The 22449-nt window shown below is 35.2% G+C and overlaps 1 protein-coding gene across 6 annotated transcripts in view; it reads right to left on the minus strand.

Annotated features, from left to right (window-relative positions):
* The window catches only part of ZFYVE9 (zinc finger FYVE-type containing 9), a 130986-nt gene that overhangs the window by 81228 nt on the left and 27309 nt on the right, over positions 1-22449 (minus strand). For 3 of the 6 annotated variants that reach the window (XR_012079106.1, XM_072974441.1, XM_072974437.1), the window contains exon 2: positions 10360-10465. The exons of 1 other annotated variant lie outside the window; for it this stretch is intronic. The gene's annotated coding sequence lies outside the window, so the exon portion shown is untranslated. Of the gene's footprint in view, positions 1-1909; positions 2111-10359; positions 10466-22449 lie in introns of all 6 variants that reach the window. 2 more of the 6 variants (XM_072974439.1, XM_072974438.1) reach the window with 1 other exon arrangement.

Here is a 22449-nt window from a genome sequence, read left to right on the forward strand (position 1 = left end):
AAATACTATGCATGAATACTATAGCTGGATCCTAGACCAAGAAAATACACATCTATACATACACAACAACAACAAAAGACATTCAGGGGACAATCAGGGGAATTTGGACTATACATTAGGTGATACAATGAATAATCATTTTCTTGGCTATGATAGTGGTATTTTGATTTTGTAGGAGAATGTCCTTACTCTTAGGAGATGCCCGCTGAACTATTTAGGGAAGAAGTCTTCTGTCATCTGCAACTAACTTTTAAATGATTAAAAAAAAAAGTATGTGAATGTAAGTGAATGAGTGCTGGAAGGAGAGAAGTGTTCAAAAGAGAGGCAAAAACGGCAAAAATTGATGAATCTGGTGAAGGCTATAAGGGTCTTCACTGTACTATTCTTTCAACTTTTCTAGAGGCTTGAAATTTTTCAAGAAATGAAAAAAAATGTATACCGAGCTGGTGCTGGGAACCTTACTTTGAATATAGAAATTATAGAAAAAATAAATTATTTTTAAAGAGTTTATACAAATTCAAAAACAAGGAAGGGAAATATACAGATGCCATTAACCATGAAGAAATCAAGCCACAGTAATTAGTGAGAACTGACGGCTGGCAGTCCACAGGGGTTAACAAAACTAGACAGCAACCTTCAGGCCTGGGATCTGAAAGTTAGCAAGGAGGATGAGAATACACTGGCTGTAAACGTCTAGAAGTTTCTGGATGACAGGGGGCCAGACTGGGCTCTCTGTATAAGGCCAGGTGGCCCCAAGATTCAGCAATGGTTCAGGACAGAATACAGTGCCAATAAAGTCAACCTTCAGAACTGAGAGTTCCTAACCTGCCCCTCAGGACTGTTAATGATACTGTCTTCCAATTCATGAACATAACTTGGTTTACTCAGCTCTTTCTGTGACTTGTAATAATGTTTTTAATTTTAAAAAGTCATTAAACATGGCACAGTAGGGAGAGTAGAATGCCTGTGACTATAAAAGAGTGGCACAAGGGAGATCTCTGTGGTGACAGACTCGTACGGTACCTTAAACTGCAATGGTGGTTACACAGATCTATATGTGATAAACGGGAGACAACTATACACACCATGAATATGCTCACAGCAGCTTTATTTACAACAGCCAAAAGGTGGAAACAACCCAAATATCTATCAATACATGGGCAAATAAAAGTAATTTTCTGGTTTTTGTATTTTCTCTAGTTATGTAAGATGTAACCAATGAGAAAAACTGTAAATAAAGGGTACACAGAAACTCTCTACACTATTTTTGCAACTACTTGTGAATCTATAATTACCTCAAAAAGTTGAAACAATAAAAATAAAAGGGAAAAGTTATTAAAAATTGAATAAACAGGGAGCAGGATAAGAGGGCATTGGTGTAAAAGAGGAGTCGGCATCAGAGTCCAAGTGCCGTGAAGCAGACAACCTTGTGTGGGGGTGGCCGAGCATAATGTGTCAGAGTCCCAGAGGGAAGAAAATTGTCTATGTAGGACACTCCAGCATGGGGTGTTCGTGCCCAAGGGAAGTGAGGAAGGCATCCACATGAAGGTGATGGTCTGGCAGGGAGAGTCAGAGCACAAGTGGGTGAGAAGGGTTCATGTGCACTAGGGATGAGGAAGAGATTTAAGAGTGGCAGGCCAGAGCCTGCGCTGGTAAGGAACAAGGGAAGAAGACAGTGACAGGAGATAGGTCACATGTAGCAAGATGGATCAAATAAGTAACTACATGAAGGGCAATGGGAGCAAGGTTTCTCACTGTTAGAGAAGAGGGTTAAAATGTGGAAAAAGAGAAAACTAGAAAGAGCCTTGCAGTATTGATTGGGAATTTGAGGTATCAGTTTGAGCTCACGGACTTCAATAAACATACTTACAGCAATAAACATACTTATGTGTTCAATAAACATACTTACAGTGATAAACATAGATGTAAGTGTGTGTGTGTGTGTGTTTATACACATATATTCTCTAGCGCCATCCACAAAGAATCTTGGAGCAGCAAATCGCTACCTCAATTCCATGTAGCAATGAGTATACCTAGCACCAGATTTGATTTTTAAATATTCTTCACTGAAAAGAACCAGGGCTCCATGGAGAAATGGCTGATTCCAGAGCTGGAATAGAAAAAATATAAGAGCTTTGAAGAGGATGCAGAGAAATAAGAAGCCTCACACATTGCTGGGGGGAAAGTAAAATGGTGTAGCAACTTCAGAAAATAGTTTGGCAGTTCCTCAAAAAGTTAAAACAGAGTTACTACATGGCATAACTATTCCACTCCTAGGTTTATACCCAAGAGAAATGAACGCATATATTCAAACAAAAACTTATCTCTGAATGCTCATGTACGCATTATTCGTAACAGCCAAGAGGCACAAACAACCCAAATATCTATCAACTGATAAATGGATAAACAAAATGTAGTATGCTATATGGATAAAATATGGTAATTAAAATGAAATACTGCTATATGCTACAATATGGATGAATCTTGGAAATACTATAACTGAAAGCAGCAGACACAAAAAACTAGAGATCACATGATTCTATTTATATGAAATGCCCAGAATAGGCATAAAAACAGAAAGTAAATTAATGAGTTCCTAACAGTTGGGAGGAACTGGGGGGAAATGGGGAGTGACTGTTGATAGATACAAGATTTCTGTTTGGGGTGATAAAAATGTGAAATTAGATAGTGATGACTGCACAACTCTGTAAATATATAAAAACCACTGGTGTGTGTATATACATACACACACACACACACACACACATATATACACACATACACTTTAAAAGGGTAAATTTTTTGGTATGTGAATTATATTTCCATTTTTAAAAAGAGCCTTGAGTATCCTGTGTGCGAGAAACTAAGGAAATACCCAAGAATGATGGAGACATGTCAAAAGAACATAGAAACCAGCTTGAAAGAGCTTCCACAGACCAAGTCAGAGACAAACAGAGCATCAAAATAAATAATGGTAGCAATATTATAACCCACTGACAAAAAAGAAAGCCATGAATCTTTAAAACATAAGTAAATGAGTTCCAAGTGTGATAAGAATGGGATATTTACTTAGTTTTGAAGTTCCTCTCCACAAAAGTACTTTGCTAATTACAAAAAAAAAAAGTCAATTCAGAGACAAAGCCTGGCAGATGCCACCTTATGCAAGTGATCAAAGTGAACATCAACAGTAAAGAGACAGGCAAGAATCCATGCTCCCTGACAGATTGCAATGGGACACAGCGATGTCCATACTGGGGGAGGCAGTGGGAGGATGGCGTGGGACAGGAAGAAATGGGAACTCCCTGTACTTTCTGCTCAATTTTTCTGTGAACCTAAAACTGCTGTAAAAAAATAAAGTTTACTGAAGAGAGATTAAGATGGTGAAGTAGGAGGACAGTGCAGTTCACCTCCCCCAACAAACACATCAAAAATACATCTATATGTGGAACAATTCTCACTGAAAACTAATGAGACTGGCAGACAGACTCTTGCACAACCAAGACTGTTAAGAAAGATCCACATGGAATCACAGAAGGGAAGAGAAGTCATCAAGCCAGGACCTGTGTGAGGGAGGGGACAGACTTAGAAGAGGAGGAGAATTACATGGGCTCAGAGATCCTCCCTGGGGAGCAAGCAGTTTGAGATGCACCAGCCCTGGCGTTCGATACCATTAAGACAAGTCTCCTTAGCTGGTGGGAGGGCCTGTGGGACTAATAGGAGGGCTGTGGGAAGCCTGAACTCCTTTCATGAGAAACATGCTTACCACAGAACAGGGGGAGAGGGCAGACTGAAACTGAATGGGACACTGGATGGTTTCCCGAAACCACCTTGGTGCACACCCAGCCTGGGCCAAGAGAATGCTCCAGCACTTATTTCACGTCTCAACAAGGCACTAGATCTGGGGCTGCCACAACCGGGAAGAAAAGTCCGCCCTAGGACTCAGAGTTGACCTGGTCCCAGGATCAAGTCTGAGTGGGGCAGTGGCAGCTATTGTTGGTGTGTACCCCGGGAGCAAATGAGAAGCAGCCCAGAACTCTGACAGCGACCTCTCGACCACAGCTCATGCCCGGATATAACCAAGAGTCCATGCAGCCCCCAACTGTCCTGTGGTGTGGCTCCACAGCAGGGCAGGGAAAGTAGAGGCTGAAGGGAGTGACTGGCTATGAAGGACAAAGGGAACTTGGAACCCAAGGTTGCTTCTGAGCAGAGCAAGGAAAACAATTAATGGCACTTGCACAGGCAGCCCATTGGAGACAGCTTGGACCTCCGTCTGTGGCTGACACAGTTCCCACTTGCTTCAGCACTATCCCAGTATGGGAGCAAGGGTGCCACTGCTGGGAGAGGGAAAAGCACACACTTACAGGGAACAGAGCCAGCGTAGGCACAACCCATAGGGTTCTGCTTCAGCAACTTTGGATCAGACCCCCACCCCAAGAGGGCGGTGACAGTCATCGAGCAGAGAGGAAGTCCCACTTCACACCTGGCCCCAGTTCTAGCCCCTCCATCTCCTGCCCCACACCCTACCAAGGAGATAGCTGGACTTGTGTCCATGTCAACTTCTGCTCTTCCACCAAAAGCACTGGGCACACGCAGACTGTAGAGGGACACTCCCACATAAAGACACCCTATTAAGACTGCAACACATAACTGCTTCACCTCTATTCATAGAAGCAAAAAAAATAAAGCAAAATGAAAAGGCAAAGGAACTGGTCTCAATTGAAAGGTCAAGATAAAACCAATGAAAAAATAAGTAATGAAACAGAAATAAACAATTTCAGATAAAGAATTCAAACCATTGATAATAAAAATGTTTATTGAATTAGGGAAAAGAACAGATGAACACAGTGAGAATTTTAATAAGAAACTAGAAACATAAAATATAAGACCCAATCAGAAATAAAGAATTAAATAACTGAAATAAACTACACACTAGAAGGAATGATCAACAGACCAAGTGATAGAGAAGAAAGTATAAGTGACCTGGAAGATAGAATAGAAATTGCTCAGTGAGAAAAGCAAAAAGGAAATCAAATGAAAAAAAGAAAAATGAGAACAGTTGAAGAGATTTCTGGGATAACATTCAGCATAATAACATTCACATATTTATAAGAGTCCCAGAAGGAGAAGAGAAAGAGAAGGTGATCAAAAATGTATTTGATGAAATAATGGATGAAAAACTCCCAAACCTGAAGAAGGAAACAGATATCCACATGCAGGAAGCACAGAGGGTCTCAAATAAGATGAACCCAAACAAACAAACAAAAAGACATACCATAATTAAAATAGCAAAAGTTAGAGAGAGAACTCTAATGGCAGCAAGAGAGAAAAAGTCACATACAAAGGAATCCCTAAAAAGCTATCAGCGATTTTTCTGCAGAAACTTTGCAGGCCAGAAGTATGATACATTCAAAGCACTGAAAGGTGCTTTCTGGGTAGAGTGCCCTAACACTGCAGCCAAAGACACTTTACCCAGAAATATTATTCTTAGAATAGAAGAGATAAAGAATTTCTCAGAAAAGCAACAATTAAAAGAATTCATCAATATTAAACCTACCCTAAAAGAAATGTGAAAGGGTCTTCTATAAGTGGAAAAGAAACAATCTCCAGGAAAAGGAAAATCCCACTAGGAAAGGCAAATACATAGTAGGAACTGAGGATGAGCCATTTACATAAGCATGCATGAAGATTAAAAGACAAAATTTATAAAAGCAACTATAACTACAATAGCAGTTAAGGGATAAACATGAAGAAGAACAACATGACTCAAAACCAAAAAATGTCAGGGAGGGGAGAAAAAAATGTAGATCTTTTAGCAGGTGTTTGAACTTACCGGTTTAAAGCAAGTAGATATAGTTAAGGTCAACATATATGAACTCCATGGTAATAAGACAAAAACGTACAATAGATACACAAAAACTAAAAAGAAGGAACACAAGCATATCATTAAAGAAATAATCATCAAACCACAAGGGAAGAAACTAAAAAAAGAAAAAATGAACTGAGAAGAACTATAATAACCAGAAAATGAGCAATATAATGGCAAGAAGTATATACTTATCAATAATTACCTTTTTTATTTTTTAAAAAAATTTATTGAAGTACAGCTGATTCACAGCATTGTGTTAGTTTCAGGTGTACAGCAAAGTGATTCAGTTATACATATGTGTGTGTATCTAAATTCTTTATTTTCAACTCTTTTCCATTACATGTTATTACAAGATATTGAATATAGCTCCCTGTGCCATACAGTAGGAACTTGCTGTTTATCTTTTATATATGGCAGTGTGCATCTGTTTATCCCATACTCCCAATTTATCCCTGATACCAAAACCAAAGACACTACAGAAAAAGAAAATTACAGGCCAGTATCTCTGATAAACACAGATGCAAAAATCCTCAATAAAATATTAGCAAACCAAATTCAACAATATATAAAAAGGATCATACACCATCATCAAGTGGGATTTATTGCAGGGATGTAAGGATGGTTCAACATTCACAAATCAATCAATGTAATACACCACATTCACAAAAGGAAGGGAAAAAAAATCACAAGATCATCTCAAGAGATGCAGAAAAAACACCTGACAAAGTTGAACACCCATTTATGATAAAAACTCCCATCAAAGCTGGTATAGAGGAAACATATCTCAACATAATAAAGGCCATTTATGACAAACCCACAGCTAACATCATATCAATGATAAAAAACTGAAATTCTTTCCTCTAAAATCAGGAACAGGACAAAGGTGCCCACTCTCCCACTTCTATTTAAAATAGTAAGAAATCCTAGCCTTAGCAATCAGACAAGACAAATAAAAGGCATCCAAATTGGAAGGGATGAAGTAAAACTGTCACTATTTGCAGATGACATGATAATATATATAGAAAACCCTAAAATCTTCATCAAAAAAACTATTAGAACAAATGAATTTAGTAAAGTTGCAGGATATAAGATTAATACACAGAAATCTGCTGCTTTTCTACATACTACTATCAGAAAGAGAAAGCAGGAAAACAATCTTGTTTAAACTCACATACAAAGAATAAAATACCCAGGAATAAATCTAACCAAGGCATAAAAGACCTGTACTTTGAAAAGTATAAAATACTGATGAAGGAAATTGAAGATGATACAAAGAACTGGAAAGATAACCTGTGTTCATGGGCTGAAGAATTAATACTGTTAAAATTTCCACATTTGCAAATGATATGTCCAATATGGGGTTAATATCCATAATATATAAATAGCTCATACAACTCAATATAAAAAAATTAAAAACTGGGCAAAACAATATCAAAAAGTCTACAAATAATAAATGCTAGAGAGGGTATGGAGAAAAGGAGAGACTTCTACACTGTTGCTGGGAAAGTAAATTGGTGCAGCTCTATGAAAAACAGTATGGAGTTTCCTTTAAAAACTGAAAATAGAGTTGTCATATGATCTAGCAATCCCACTCCTGGGCAAATATCCAGAGAAAACTCTAATTCAAAAAGATACATGCACACCAATGTTCATAGCAGCACTGTTTAAAATAAATAGATAAATAGATAGATTAATTAATTAATGTTTTTAAAACAAAGTCAGAGGGCAGAACTGTTCCAGACAGAAGCAGACTACAGATACATGAAAACTAAACACAACATGTGATTCTAAATTCAATCCTCTTGCTATAAAGGACATTATTAGTACAACTGGCAAACTCTGAATAAGGTCTGAGAATTAGATAGTGGTAATACATCAATGTTAATTCCCTGATTTGATGGCTGTACTGTGGTTATGTAGGAGATATGTCCTTGTTTGGTGGTGGAGCATGCAGCTAGCAACTTACTCTCCAATGGTTCAGAGAAAAAAGTTTTATACTATACTTGCAAATTTTCTATAAATTTGAGGTAGTTTAAAAAAATTTTTGAATGCACCAAAACTGCCTATCATATTTTTAATTTCCAGAGCACTTTCTTTTTCTGATCATTTTTATGACATCTTGATCATATTTCATGAATATAATTTCTCACCTCTCCGATGTAATTACCTACAGTATGGTTTGGCATTTTTTTCCCCCAGCCCTCCTTCTGTTTCCAAAATTACTTCCTCCAAGTTCCTCTTCTGTGTTTTGGTCTCTGTCTTGCACATGGAAGCTTTCCCCAAATGTCTAACATTGAACAAATGAAGTACTAAAAGTCAATCGGAAGCTCTGCATGTGTGGCTTCTCAACTGGGAGGCTTCCACTGCATGGTGATTGTGTGGGAACACAGCTATTTCATTGGGAGACTGCCAAATGTCAGTATATGTAGATCTTCTCTTAGGATCCAGAGAAGACTCATGTAATTTCCAGTGCAGAGCATAGTGATTCAGTTGTGTATACATATTATTTATATATATATAATATATAATATATATATATATATATATTCCTTTTCATTATAGACTTTTACAAAGTACTGAATATGGTTCCCTGTACTATACAGTAGGACCTTGTTTTTATCTATTTTATATATAGTAGTTAGTACTGCAAATCCCAATGGACACTCTCTTGAATCCTAGTCTTAGGGGTTCCACTTTTACAGCACTTATCTGACTGCTCCTATGTCACCTTCTCTGTTACTTCTATATGCTGTATACCAATCACAATGAACATGTGTACATTCATGCATTAAACACTACTGAGCATCTACTATATACCAGGCACTGTCTTAGTCATTAGGTTACAATGACAAGTAAGACAAAGTCCTTGGCCTAAGGTGACCAATATTTCATAGGAAATGGATGAGTAAACTTAAAATATTAAATATCGTGGTATGTACTAATTGATAAATGTACTAATTGATATGTAAAATGACTATAACTGGGTACTATGAAGCCAAAGAAGAGGTGAATCCAAATCAGACTGAGGCAAGGGTATGTTACTTGGGGTAGTGTGGGCTAATGTAACAAATATTCCAAAATTTTATTATTGTTGATAAATTATTAGTTATTATTATCAATAGTCTTTGCAGTGGGCTGAAAACTTCCTAAAGAGGAGATTCCTGAAGAATAAGATTTTGCCAGGTGAAGGCAGAGAAGGGCACTCTTTTCTCACGCTAACAAGTGAGAAAGTTAGAGGACAAGAAATACCTTGCCTGCCAGAAAGAGAAAGAAAAATACCATATGAGATGACTCATATGTGGAATCTAAAAAAACAAAAACAAAAACAAAACAAAACATAAGTACAAAACAGAAACAGACTCATAGAATACAAAGTTGCGGTTGCCAAGGGGGCGGGGGGTGGGAAGGGACAGACTGAAATTTCAAAATGTAGAATAGATAAACAAGATTATATTGTATAACACAGGGAAATACATACAAGATCTTATGGTAGCTCATAGCGAAAAAAAATGTGACAATGAATATATATATATGTTCATGTATAACTGAAAAATTGTGCTCTACACTGGAATTTGACACAACATTGTAAAATGACTATAACTCAAAAAAAAAAGTTAAAAAAAAAAAAGAAAGAAAGAAAGAAAGAAAGACCTTGCCAACTGCAGACCTGGAAGTTTTGGTGAAGAAGGTACTATTGCAAAGTGCCTTAGGAACTCAGTCTCCTGCCATACACTGTCAGACCCAAGCCTTTATCTTTGAAGTTCGCATGGAAAATCAGAGAATTCAGCCAGAAAATGCAACACTCCATTAGTGAATGGCATAATTAATTTCTGAAACCAATCTCACCCACACACCTTCCACTCCCACCACCGATTTTCCACTCCTTAAATAATCATAAGACTTGAAAGAAAGCAAAGATGAATCCTAGTCAGGAAAAAGCCAATGATTAATGATTCCTGTTCTATAAGAATTAATAAAATACTTCCAATTTTCTGCTGGAAATTACTGTTCTTCATAACTAGACTAAAAATACAAAATAAAACAATGTAATTAAATCTGTATTTCTAACTCACTCCCCACCCCAAAATCTGCTTTAATTGTTTATCTCTTGTGTGATTGACCAAGAACTATAAATGGCATTAATTGGGTAGATATAGCACTATTTTCTCTTAACAATATTGCTCAAGTCCATGTTCTTTTTCATTCTGAAATTACCTTTCTATGCTCAAGGCAGAAGTTGACTCTAAAAGGGAGAAGCCAAGCACTGGTAGAGAAATTAGCATTTTGACATAACTCAATAGGTAATTTAAAAATATCATTTTGCTCTGGACTTAAGTCAAATCTTTTTTTGTTAAACTATACTCCTGATTTAAGAGGCAATGTTATAAATGAAGCAAGCATCAAATATATACATGAGCATTATTTTCTATAGGTCTACTTGTTTTCTGAAGTTCAGTCTCTCTTAAGAGAAATAAGAACATTGGTTTTCCTACCTTTTTCCCCTTACACATGTGATAAGGAACAGACTTCTCTGTGCTTACTCATGATGCTTGCTGCACCACGAGTCAATCCTGCTGATTCAGTATGCTCTATTTGATCCTAAAGAAAAAACACATTGCTCATTAGATATGCTAAAGCAGTAAGTCCTGATTTTCTTCATATAAACCTGTCATAGCCAGACAAATAAAAGCAATGGGCTTAAACGATAAATTACAATTACATCTTCAGATTCAAAGACCTGGCCAGCATGGAATGCAGGAACAGACACATTACATTGTCAAAGAAGGCCAAAAGGTAAACATTTCAATGAACAGTTAAGAGCTGTTACACTGCACACTTCTTATTTTCAATGGATAATACAAAGCAAAAGATCAAAGGTAGGCATTTTCTACCCAATGACTTTAACTATGTTAATTCATAAAAATACCACTTATTTATATTTCAATACGCCCGCCAAGAATCCAAAGCTAACAAAACTGCTGCTTCAGAAGAATGTCCTCTGTTAGAGTGATTTTTTAATACATACAGAATTCTTAAAATGAGATTCAAAAGCTTCCTGCTGAGATTTTTTTTTCAGTTGGAAAACAATTTTTTCCTCTAAATGGAGTCCCTTATGATTCCAGACCTCCACTACTTAGAAGCAATAGATTACTAGTTGCAACTAATTAGAATAAAACTAAAATTTTATATTATCTGTATAAAATATCTAACCTATAATTCATAGCATTTTCAAAACAGGAAAGTATCTTAAAGATGATCTAATGAACATAACTTAATTTTAAAGATAAACTGAGGAACTAAAAGAAATTTTCCTGACATTACAACAAATTTAATTCTATTATCTGATGTGAAACTGATGTGACTACTAAAAAATAAACAAATAAATAAATAAAAGATTATTCTAAAAGGCTGGAAATTCAAGTTTCCAGAAAACAACAAAAAATATAGAATGAAAATCACTGATAAAAGATTTTCCTATCTTGAGAACTTGAAAAAATATGTATATGCTATATACTCTGAGTGCAAAGAGCTGTCAATGCTAAGAAATAGACTTAAATCTATTAGATAAAGGATTAAAATCATATCATATGAAAGGGCTGTATGTGGTAGATCAAAGGTCAGCATGAGGATGAGGCAAAAGTAAGTAACTGATATGTAACTAATTGAATTTTTGTAAACAAATAAAAAAATTTTTTAAACAAATAAAATTAACTATAGATTCAAAGTAAAATCCTGTGTATGTGGTGTGTGTCTATTTTAATGTGTGAGGGAAGTTTAATATTATTATGTAACTGTCTCAAATATCATAGGTTCTTCTTCTGTAATGAGATAACTTTGAGCTTCTAGTCTCAACTGGCAAAGCCTCAAGCCTGATTATATCCAACTGTCTACATATGCCATACATTCCCCTAAGTAGCTTAAGTGCTTACATGTGGCTAAAGGAAAATCACACAAGACGGTGACTCCTCTCAACTTTATATTTACAACTTCACACTATATTTTTCTTAGTTAATCTACCATCAATCCGGTACCTCACCATCACCTTCTGATTTGCTGGAATCCCTAAATTCAAGGCTTTCATAATTCAATTCTTCCAGACAATAAACTTTAGTCTCCTGGGGACAAGGAGGAAAGTTACTTAACTACTTAAAATTAGGTAGAATACCTATAAAACTAACCATTCATTGCACAGACTTCCAACCAATTTGTTTTCAACACCACACCTCACCTAAGCCTTTAGAGATCCTTAGAGCCTTCACATCACAAGTCTTTCTAAGGTTCTGTGGGAGTACAGACTTGTTTTTAATCACATCTCCCTCTGCAGGCAAGTAATTTATAGCTTCTTCATTCTAAAATCTTTCTTTACTATTTCCATTGGTTGAAATTTCTCACCCACTCTTATCTCCTCTTCCATTGTTTTTTCTGATCATTTTAGTGGGATTTACAGGAAGAAAGAAAATAAAGGAGTATGTGTGTGTGTGGGGGGGGTCAATCCATAAGATTCCATTCTTATCTTTGAGAACTGACACATAATGAAATATTGCATTCTTTCTTGAAGACAGCCTCAAAGTTGCTATTGTCCTAATACATAAATAAAGATATAGTTTAGAAAAACAAAGAGAAGAAGAGATAGAGAAACAGACAGGCAACAGGTAGTGCCTAGCCTCACACAGAACGTACTTTCTAGAGAAGAATCAAATTATCTAGTACTTTTTACCCCAGAATGGGTACTTTATGTTAATGGCCTTTCCACTGACTTTTGGCATCATGGAATTGCTTTTTGAAAGGAACAAAAGGAGTTCAATAAACAGGTAGATACACAGCATAAAACACACTATAATATGCCTTAAATACAGTTGCAGACACATAGGAAAAAAAAAAGAATTTTACAGAACTCCTTCAGTATTCCATTCAATGTTACCTCCCAATGTGAAATTAATAATCACTCAATTCGCTATATTCTCATAATACATTTACGTCAATAACACTTTTCACATTACATGGTAATTTCTCTCTTTACAAATCTGTTGCACCCCCACTAAACAGTAAGTCACTCAAATCAGGAAGCCTATTTTATTCATCTTTTTTATCCCAAGAACTCAGTACAGTATAGGCATAAAAAATATATATATGGGATGATTTAATTAAGTATAGCATATAACAAGGATTCTAAACAAACAGCTCCTAATTTCACCCTCAGTTTAGGCCCCCATCAGTTCTCACCTAGACTGGATCAACATAGTTCCCAAACTAATGACATTATCTTCATTTTTCTAGAAAACATATCCTTTCATAATCTTATCAAAATAGCTTTTTAAAAGAAAATCAGATTATGTTATTCTTCTGCTTAAAAATCTTAAATAGCTCCCTAGTTCACTTACTTAATGGACATGTCTCTGGACGTCACAATGATGGCTCCTCATTTGTTCCAAACATATTCTACCCAGACTGACTGCTTTTCTAGCTAAGTGAATGGGCCCCCTTCCACCCTTCCCCCAAAGTGTGTAGTTTTGTTAGCAAGGCATAGACATCCCTTCAGGACTTGGTCTCTGCCTCTTTTCCAACCTGTTCTCCCACTACTTCCCTAAGCTCCCATCATATCAAACTACCAGTATTTTTTGTGAGATACTCTAACATGCTGCTCTATCACTGCACGTTCTGTGCCCATGTTGGACTACTCCTTATTTGTCTAACTTAACGTTACTAAGGTTCAACTCATTCTCAGCTCAAGCTAGAAAGCCCTCCCTGATTCTCTACAGAATGTTTTAGAAAAGTCACCCTGTGCTCCCATCACGCATGTCTCCACTAATTCACAAATGAATTTACATTGTGGGTTATCCTGTCTACCTTCCCCACTGGACTGTGAGTTCCCCGAGAACAGGGCTCTGTCTTCATTCTCTGTAACCCAGGGCATAGCACACAGTGTTCAACAAATGTCTTATGAAGAAGTAAATCGAATTGAACTAACAAAGTTCACATTTAAGTAATCAACCTCATGATGAAGATGTCTTCCTCTCTAAAAAATAAATGTCAATGTGTGTGCGTGTGTTTACTGTATGAGAGAGGGTATGTAAGTAAATGCAAGAGAGAAACAAAAGACAGAAATTCTCTAGGGAAGAGAGAAAAAGTGACAAGGATTTAAGTAACTGGAAAATGTTGTTATTATATAAACACAGGCCTTTTGACATATTACCCTTCTAGAGATTTATTTTTTAATTTTTATACAATTTTAAAGGTTACTTTCCACTTAGTTATTACAAAATATTGGCTACATTCTGTGTTTTTCCATACATCCTTGAGCCTATCTTACACCCAATAATTTGTACCTCCCACTCCTCTATCCCTATATTGCACCCTGTAACCACTAGTTTGTTTATCTCCCCCATTGGTTACCACTAATTTGTTCTCTATATCTGTGAGTTTCTTAATGTTTAAAATAATAAATACTGGGAAAAATCTAAATGCTAAATGAAAGAATCAATTTACAAAATGGTATAAATGGTGAGACTCAATATCTGCAGAAAACTGTGAAGTCTTAAGAAATATATACACCAAAATATAATAATCTCAATAATGTTTGGGTGATTTACATTTTATTTATTATTTAGACCTAATTTTTTTTAGGATGAATATATATTATTGGTTAGTAAAGGGAAAGAGGATTGAAGATACTTGAATTTCAATTAATAGAAACCCAAGCTACTTACACTTTTACTTTCAAATATGAAAACTGAAGAATGAACAAAATAGGAAAGACAAAAGTTTTAAAAGATTATCTCCCTGGGATGTATAACAGAAGATTAAAACTTTCATTATAATATGGAGAAAGTGAAAGAAGAATCATCTAAAATAAAGAAATCCAGATCTTTAAAAAAAAAAGTAAACTATAAGGAAAAATGACAGGAATAAAGATGTTAAAAATATAAAATATAAGCAATTTACAGCAATCTTTGAAGTGGACATGTTTACAAAAAAGGAGATTTATTATAAAGGTAATAATTTCTAAAATCCTGGCCATAGGTTAAAAAGAAAAAAAAAATGAGGAGAATAAACTCAGTTAAATAATGTTTCCTATCTTGGCTCTGATTAATACAACTTACCACAGAACAAATTCGGTATCTGTTAAGTAACCAAACTTTTTAGTAGCATTTCCACCAGGGAGTCTGACAAGGAATTAAACTCAGTATGTATAAAACTGCATTCAAAATTCCAAAGGACTCTTTCCTGGTTTCCTATCCTAGCCTAGGCAGGGCTCTCAAGGTAGGTGTGGCAGATTATATTTCCAAAGATGGCTGCTACAGTATCTCCCATCCCACATGATCTTCTTACAAGAGTGGTAAAATCTAGGCCCCCTTCCTCCTTATTTGGACAAAACTTGAAGACTACTTCAACTAACAGAGCAGAACAGCAGTGACACTACGTAACTTCTAAGACTAGGAGGGAGGGGGTCTTACCTCCTTCTCTAGAAGCTTACTAACGTTTTCTTCCAAACAACATGTAGTACTCTACTGATAAGAAGTGAGTTCTGGTGAGTGCATTTTTTCATCTCATTAATTTTCCAGTGCCAATTCAGTACTCCTTAAAGGTCAGTACCCCGAGACTTCGTCTATCTAGCCAGTTCCTTAATTAGTCTGTGCATCATAATCCACCTGGCTTAACAAACGAAAAACTTAAGCACCATTCTAGATACTACCTCTCCTTCTCCCCCACCTCTATATTCATTCTAACACCAACTACTGCCAATCTTACCTTTTTCTCCCCAGTCTTACCTTTTAAATTTCTCATATCCATCCACTACTCTCCATTCCCAGTGCCATATTCCACACCACTGACATCTTTCTGTTGCCCAGATTTTTGCAAGAATCTTCACTAATCTCTCTGCCCCCAGTATTGTGTCCATCTAGTCTACTCTCTACACAAATATGAAACACAAATCTGATTATATTATTTTCATACCTAACACCATTTAATGGCATCCTATTGCCATTGGAATAAAGTCCATACCTCTATAACACAGCTTTGTCTGATTTGGTTTCTGCTTACCTGTCTAGTACGATACCTCTTTATTCTCAAATTCTTGCTCTATGCACTGATCATCCTGATCAACTGAACTTTCAAGTCTTGATACTGCTCATTATCATTCCTCAAACAGGTCTTCATACTGATACATACTACAATATAGATGAACCCTAAAAACATTATGCTAAGTGAAATAAGCCAGTCACAAAAGACCACATACTGTGTAATTCTTTTTATATGAAATGTCCAGAATAGGGAAATCCTTAGAGACAGAAAATAGATTCATGGTTGCCAGGAACCAGGGAGAGGAGGGAATAGGGTATGGTGCTAATGGGTATGGTGTTTCTTTTGGGGGTGATGAAAATGTTCTGGAATTAGACAGTGGTGACGATTGCACAACTCTGTGAATACACTGAAAACCATGGAATGAGTTGTATGATATGTGAATTGTATCTCAACAAAACTGTTGGGGAAAAAAACAAGCCTTCACACATTATTATTTAAGCCTGGAATACTCTGCCCCTGCCACTGTTACTCGACTAATTCTTACTATTTCTCCTACCTTACACACCATATCTTCCATGAAGCCCTTCTGAGCTAGGTCTGCGATAGGTGCTCCTTTGTTCTCATATGTCTTTTATTTCCTCTATCAACTGAATTATGAACTTTTTAAACTGTCTGTCTCCCCTTTCCAGGCTATTGAGGTTTTCGAGAATAGGGACTGCTTCTGTCTTATTGCTCACTATATCCTGTATATAGCACAATGTTTGGCACAGAGTAAGTGCTCACTAACCACTTGTGATCCAAAGTAAAATAACTAAAGGTCTAACTTTCAAAGTACTTCCACCTAGAAAAATTTTTCATAGAAAATATCCCAAGAGTCATGCTGAGACTAAGATTCTAATGTACTTACTATTTCAAAGTTTATTAATGCCAATGTATGATTATTTGTTTGCATACTGAGAACAATTCAAGCTTAAACCATGTTTTATCAGGGCCTTCTATCTTAATTACAACTCTTCAAACAGTTTCTATTAGTTTGTTGATTTATCTTTAAAGAAAGGAAGTGTGATCCAAGGGTATCTATAAATACAACATTGGAATATCCAGAAAAACTGGGACCAAAATTTCAAATCAACCATGACCAATATGTAATAGACTTGCTTCTCTGATATTTAATCTAAATGGACATTTTGTACAAGTAGTACGTGGAGTCTGATGAAAGAACACTAGCACAGAATTCTGTCAAATCCAAGTTTGAATTCATGCTCTAGCATTTAACAGGTGTCGCTGCTTTGAGCAAATTACTTAAACTTTCTAAGTCTCAGTTTCTTTATAATGTGTATGAACACTATACTTTGCAGGACAGTTTCAATAATGAAGAAGAATGTGTTTATATAAAGTGCCTTCCTTAGGTGCGATATGTAAGTGCTCAATAAGTAGTAGCTATTATTATTCATCATCAAAAAGCAATCTGTGTGAAAGAAGTACAAAAGAAAAGCACAATATGATTTCAACCATAAAACCAACCAGCAGACTGGTCTGTTTATACAATTAGTAATCCATTAGGGCCACTGATCTTAAGTGATCAATTCAAGTCCAAACAATGAAAAGAAATACAGGAACAAAAAAAGTAACCTGATTGTTCAACTATCTGAAGAGGCTAAGTATATTTGATCCTAGAAAAACATGCTCTGAATAATGAACAACCTCACTCAAAGTGGTAAAAAAAGAAATAAGATAATCTTTGAGAAGAACTTCATTCCTGCAGGTCAAGACCAAAATACATTAGAGAGCAAGATGTGGGAAGTTGACTTTGTTGCTACCCCACATTCACACGGGGCTTCAATTTCCAGGATATCAATCTGGCATCTTTCACAAACACTGAATTCTTGCTTAAGAGCTATTGGAACCAGGTAGTTCCTTTAACCTAATACAAACTGGAAAAAAGCACAGTTTAACAAATATTGGGAAATGTGGTAACAAATGTATCAAATATACATATGCACCAAAACCTCTAGAACAGCAACTGATTTGAGATTGGCACTAAAACAGGTAAAATGCATAATTCTCAAGTCTAGAGTAATAAGATTCAAGACCATAAAAACAAATTCATGTATGTATGGTATAGGGCCAGAAACTATTCAGATATACATCCTGAAAGTAGCAAATTCATTGTTTGTCCATTATTGGAACCATTAACACCATATTAGCCAAAGTCCGTATCTTTAGTTTCTAGGTAGCATATATCTACTGGATTCTCTTTGCAAACGCTTGCATCTCACCCCGTATACACAGATAAATTTTTATTGCAAGATAAAACACTGTGTTCTGGGCAAACCAATCAACTTGACCAGTTTATTAGCCTGATGTGAGGAAGTCAAAAGGCACAAACTTCCAGTAACAAAATAAGTAAGTCACAGGAATATAAAGTACAACATGGTAACTGTAGTTAATACTTTTATTGCATATTTGAAAGTAACTACATGTAAATCTTAAAAGTTTTCATTACAAGAAAAAATCTGTAATTACACATGGTAACAGTTAACTAGACTTACTGTGGTGATCATTTCACAATAAATATAAATATCAAATCATTATGCTGTATACCTGAAACTAATATACTGATGTATGTTAATTATATCTCAATTTAAAAAAAAAGGCTCAACTACCATATTATCCAGCAATTCCACTACTGGGTATTTATCTGAAGGAAAAAACCATTAACTCAAAAAGATATCTGCACCCTTCATGTGCACTGCAGTATTATTTACAATAGCCAAGATACAGAAACAACCTAAGTGTCCATAAGTAGATTAACAGACAAAGATGTGGTATATATTGACAATGGAATATTATACAGCCATAAAAAGAATGAAAGCTTGCTATTTGCAACAACATGCATGGACTTTGAGGGCATTATGCTAAGTGAAATAAATTAGACAAAAACAAATACTGTATGGTCTCATTTGTATGCAGAATTTAAAAGATGAAACAAAACAAAAAAAACAAGCTCACAGATACAGAGAGCAAAATGGTGGTTGCCACAGGCAGGAGGAGAATAGTGAAATGGGTGAAGGGTTCAAAAGGTACAAACTTCCAGCTATAGAATAAATAAGTCATGGGATCCAGTGTACAGCATAATTACTATAGTTAATAATACTGTACTGCATATTTGAAAATTGTTGAGAGTAGATCTTAAAAGTCCTTAATCAAAAGAAAAAAAACTTTTCTAACTGTGAATGGTGATAAATATTAACTAGAATTATTATGATGATCAATTAACAAGAGTATATACAAATATCAAATCATGATGCTGTATATCCGAAACTAATGTTATGTCAATTATACCTCAATTTAAAATTTAATCAAGTGATTTTTCAACTTGAAACTCTTCAATTGTTTTCCATTGCACTTAAAATAACATTAAAACTCCTTTATCAAAATAATCTGCAAAATGTATTAGTAATCTTAAAGAAAACTGAAAGAATGTTGAGATGAACCTTTCACTTGAGAAAATAAAATGGTTTAAAGATGTAAAACAAAAACAAAACTCCTTACTCTGACCTTATAATGTCCTACATAATTTAACCCCTACCTAAGTACTCTCCAGTTTATTCTTTTCTACTTTCTCTTCATTTACTTCTCTCCATCCACACTGACACCCATTCCTCAAGAGTATCATGTTCTTCTCCATGCTGTTCCTCCTCCTTGCATTGTTTCCTACTCTTTTCTTCCAACTTCCTCCTCTTGGCTAATAACAAACTCACTCAATCTTCAGGTCTCAGATTAAATCTCAATTCCTCAAGGAAGACCTCCTTTGACCCCCTCAGACTAGACTTCCTGCATAGTTCTCTTACAACCATATAATTATTTTGTAACATTGTGAAATATCACCTTTGTGAGGACAGGTTCCATGACTACTTTGCTCACCAAAGAATCGGCACACTTAACATAGCATTTGGCAGGCCGTAAATAAATATTTGCTCTATAAATATGTGCTGAGATTTTGTAAATTCACAAATTAATAAATGTAACTACAACAATAAATTTCTCCTATTAAATGCTATACATTTATCAGTCAATTCTCCCAGGCTTCACCGATGTTTATGATGACCTTCAATTTACCAATCTTAATACTTTTTGATCTTTACCCTCTTGGTTTCTCTAGCATTTCCATCAAGACTCCTTAAAACCACTGTAAACTTTGCACTTCAACATCTAACACATTCAAAGTAGGGTGGCAGAACACTCACTGGCTGAGAACTTTTGCAGCATGGTAGGGTAAGGTTCAGACAGTGTACAGTACAATCTGCCAAACTAGAGTTCAGTGACAGAGTATATGAGAGCACCTAGAATGTGGACAAATGTTAAGAATATACTGAAATAGATTGTTTCATATATCCTTGAATGTCATCGTATTTCCCAAAAAACTTCCATAAAATAGTTAACAAATCACACTGTGTGTCTATTTATCTGGGAAGGAAGAATAATAGTAATATTTATTGCCCACTTACTACATACCACTTACTATGTACCAGACATCTTTCCAAGGGCGATATAGGTATTAAACCCTTAATCCTCTTAACAGCCCTAAATAATAGGTCTAGAAGTAAGCCCTCTAGAATGTACATATACTACAAGAAGGCAGAGATTTTGTCTTAATCCTCCCTTTTTTAATCACTGGCATCCAGAATAGTGTTTGGCATATGGTAAGCACACAAATATTTGTCAGATGAATGGGGAAATGGAGGCAAAACAAGCTAAGTAGCTTGCACAAAGTCACATACAGTAAGCTGAGCCAAGATTTGAACCCAGGCAATCTGGTTTCATATCTCAAACTCTTAACCACTAGGTATGTATATATTTAGAAACAACATTCCTCCTTCACTTCTACTGTTTGGCATTCAGAAGTACTTGTAGCATAAAAATGCTCCCATCAGCTAGAAGTTGTCCTTAATCTTTTGCTAATAAAAGAAAGAGAAAAAGAAACTCTTGTTTAATAACATCTGAACACTAGACTATAGTATATATGAATTTATTAATGCTCCCACTGTAGATAATAGTACTGAGAACAGAGCAAGGGAAGAGACATAGACCAACAGGTTACTATAACGGATTTTTAAAATATATACATGCCTACTGTTATAGTATATTCATACATGTTATTTAATGTAGCATTATAATCTATCAGCACTACACAAAGCAGTGTGAAATGGGACATGCATATATACACTTAGATTTGCCATTATCTTTTAAAATAGCTGAATAGCATTCCATTATAAGGATGTCTTACAATTTAAGGATTCCTATCAGTGGACATCTAGATGTCTCTTTATTTTTATACCTATACACAATATAATGAATATCTCTGTACAGATATCTGTATACTTTAATATACAATAAATCCCAAAATGTGGAATTTAAGACAAAAGCAGTATACATTTTAAATTTAATAAATGGTGCCAAAATTTCCACCAAACATGCTGAGCTTATATTTCCTACAAAAGTATATAAAAGTTTTTTTTCTATAAGCTCTTGTCATTACTGAGTATTATCAATGTTTGCCAATCTCACAGGTACGAAATGGAACCTGATATTCTATTTTGTATTTTTAATTATGAGTAAAGGCTGAACACCTACTTAGCATTCATATTTTTATTGGCCATTCTACGAATTGCCTATAAATATCCTTTATATATCATGTTTAGAATCTTTGTCCCAGTTTAATGTTTGTCCTTTTTTTCCTACATGGAAGTCATCCATTTTTCTGTAATCAAATTCATCAATCTTCTCCTTCATGGTTTACATTTCACATCATGCTTAGAAAAGCCTTTCTCATTGCAATATTATAAAAATATTCATCCATATTTTCTTTGTTATTTTTATGGTTATTTTTGGTTGTTTTACTCTTTCATCATCTAGAATCTACTTTGGTAGGAAAACCTTACTTTTTTCATTCAATGATATATTTTAGATATCTTTCCAGATCAAATACTTCATTTATTTTAACTGTGCATACAGAATTCTAAAATGTACCTATATCAAAATCTGTTTAGTTATTTATATTTATTAATCACATAGAGCTTTAAGATTCCTAATACATTTTGCAGATTATTTTGATAAAGGAGTTTTAATATTATTTTAGTGCAATGGAAAACAAAGAGTTTCAAGTTGAAAAATCACTTGATTAAATTTTAAATTGAGGTATAACTGACACATAACATATATTAGTTATATTATCAGCTATTTATAGCACTGACGAGCATTTACATTTTCCCCTATTTTTCCACAATTACCAAGAATGCTGCCATGTACATGTCTCCTTACACATGTCTCTTTTTAAGATACACATTAAGAAATGGAATTACTGAGTCATTAGCGTGTATCCTTTTGGATACTGTTAAATTATCCTCCAAAATGATGTGCCTAATAGATTTTCATTTTAAGAATTCATTCAACAAGTATTTAAATTTTTTTTTGTGGTCGACACTTCTAGAGACTGAGTATACAGCATAACAGTAACCAACCCAGACAAGGGCACTACATTGGTGATCAGAAAT

The sequence above is a fragment of the Vicugna pacos genome, chromosome 13, assembly GCF_048564905.1.
Source record: "Vicugna pacos chromosome 13, VicPac4, whole genome shotgun sequence".
NCBI lineage: Eukaryota > Metazoa > Chordata > Mammalia > Artiodactyla > Camelidae > Vicugna > Vicugna pacos.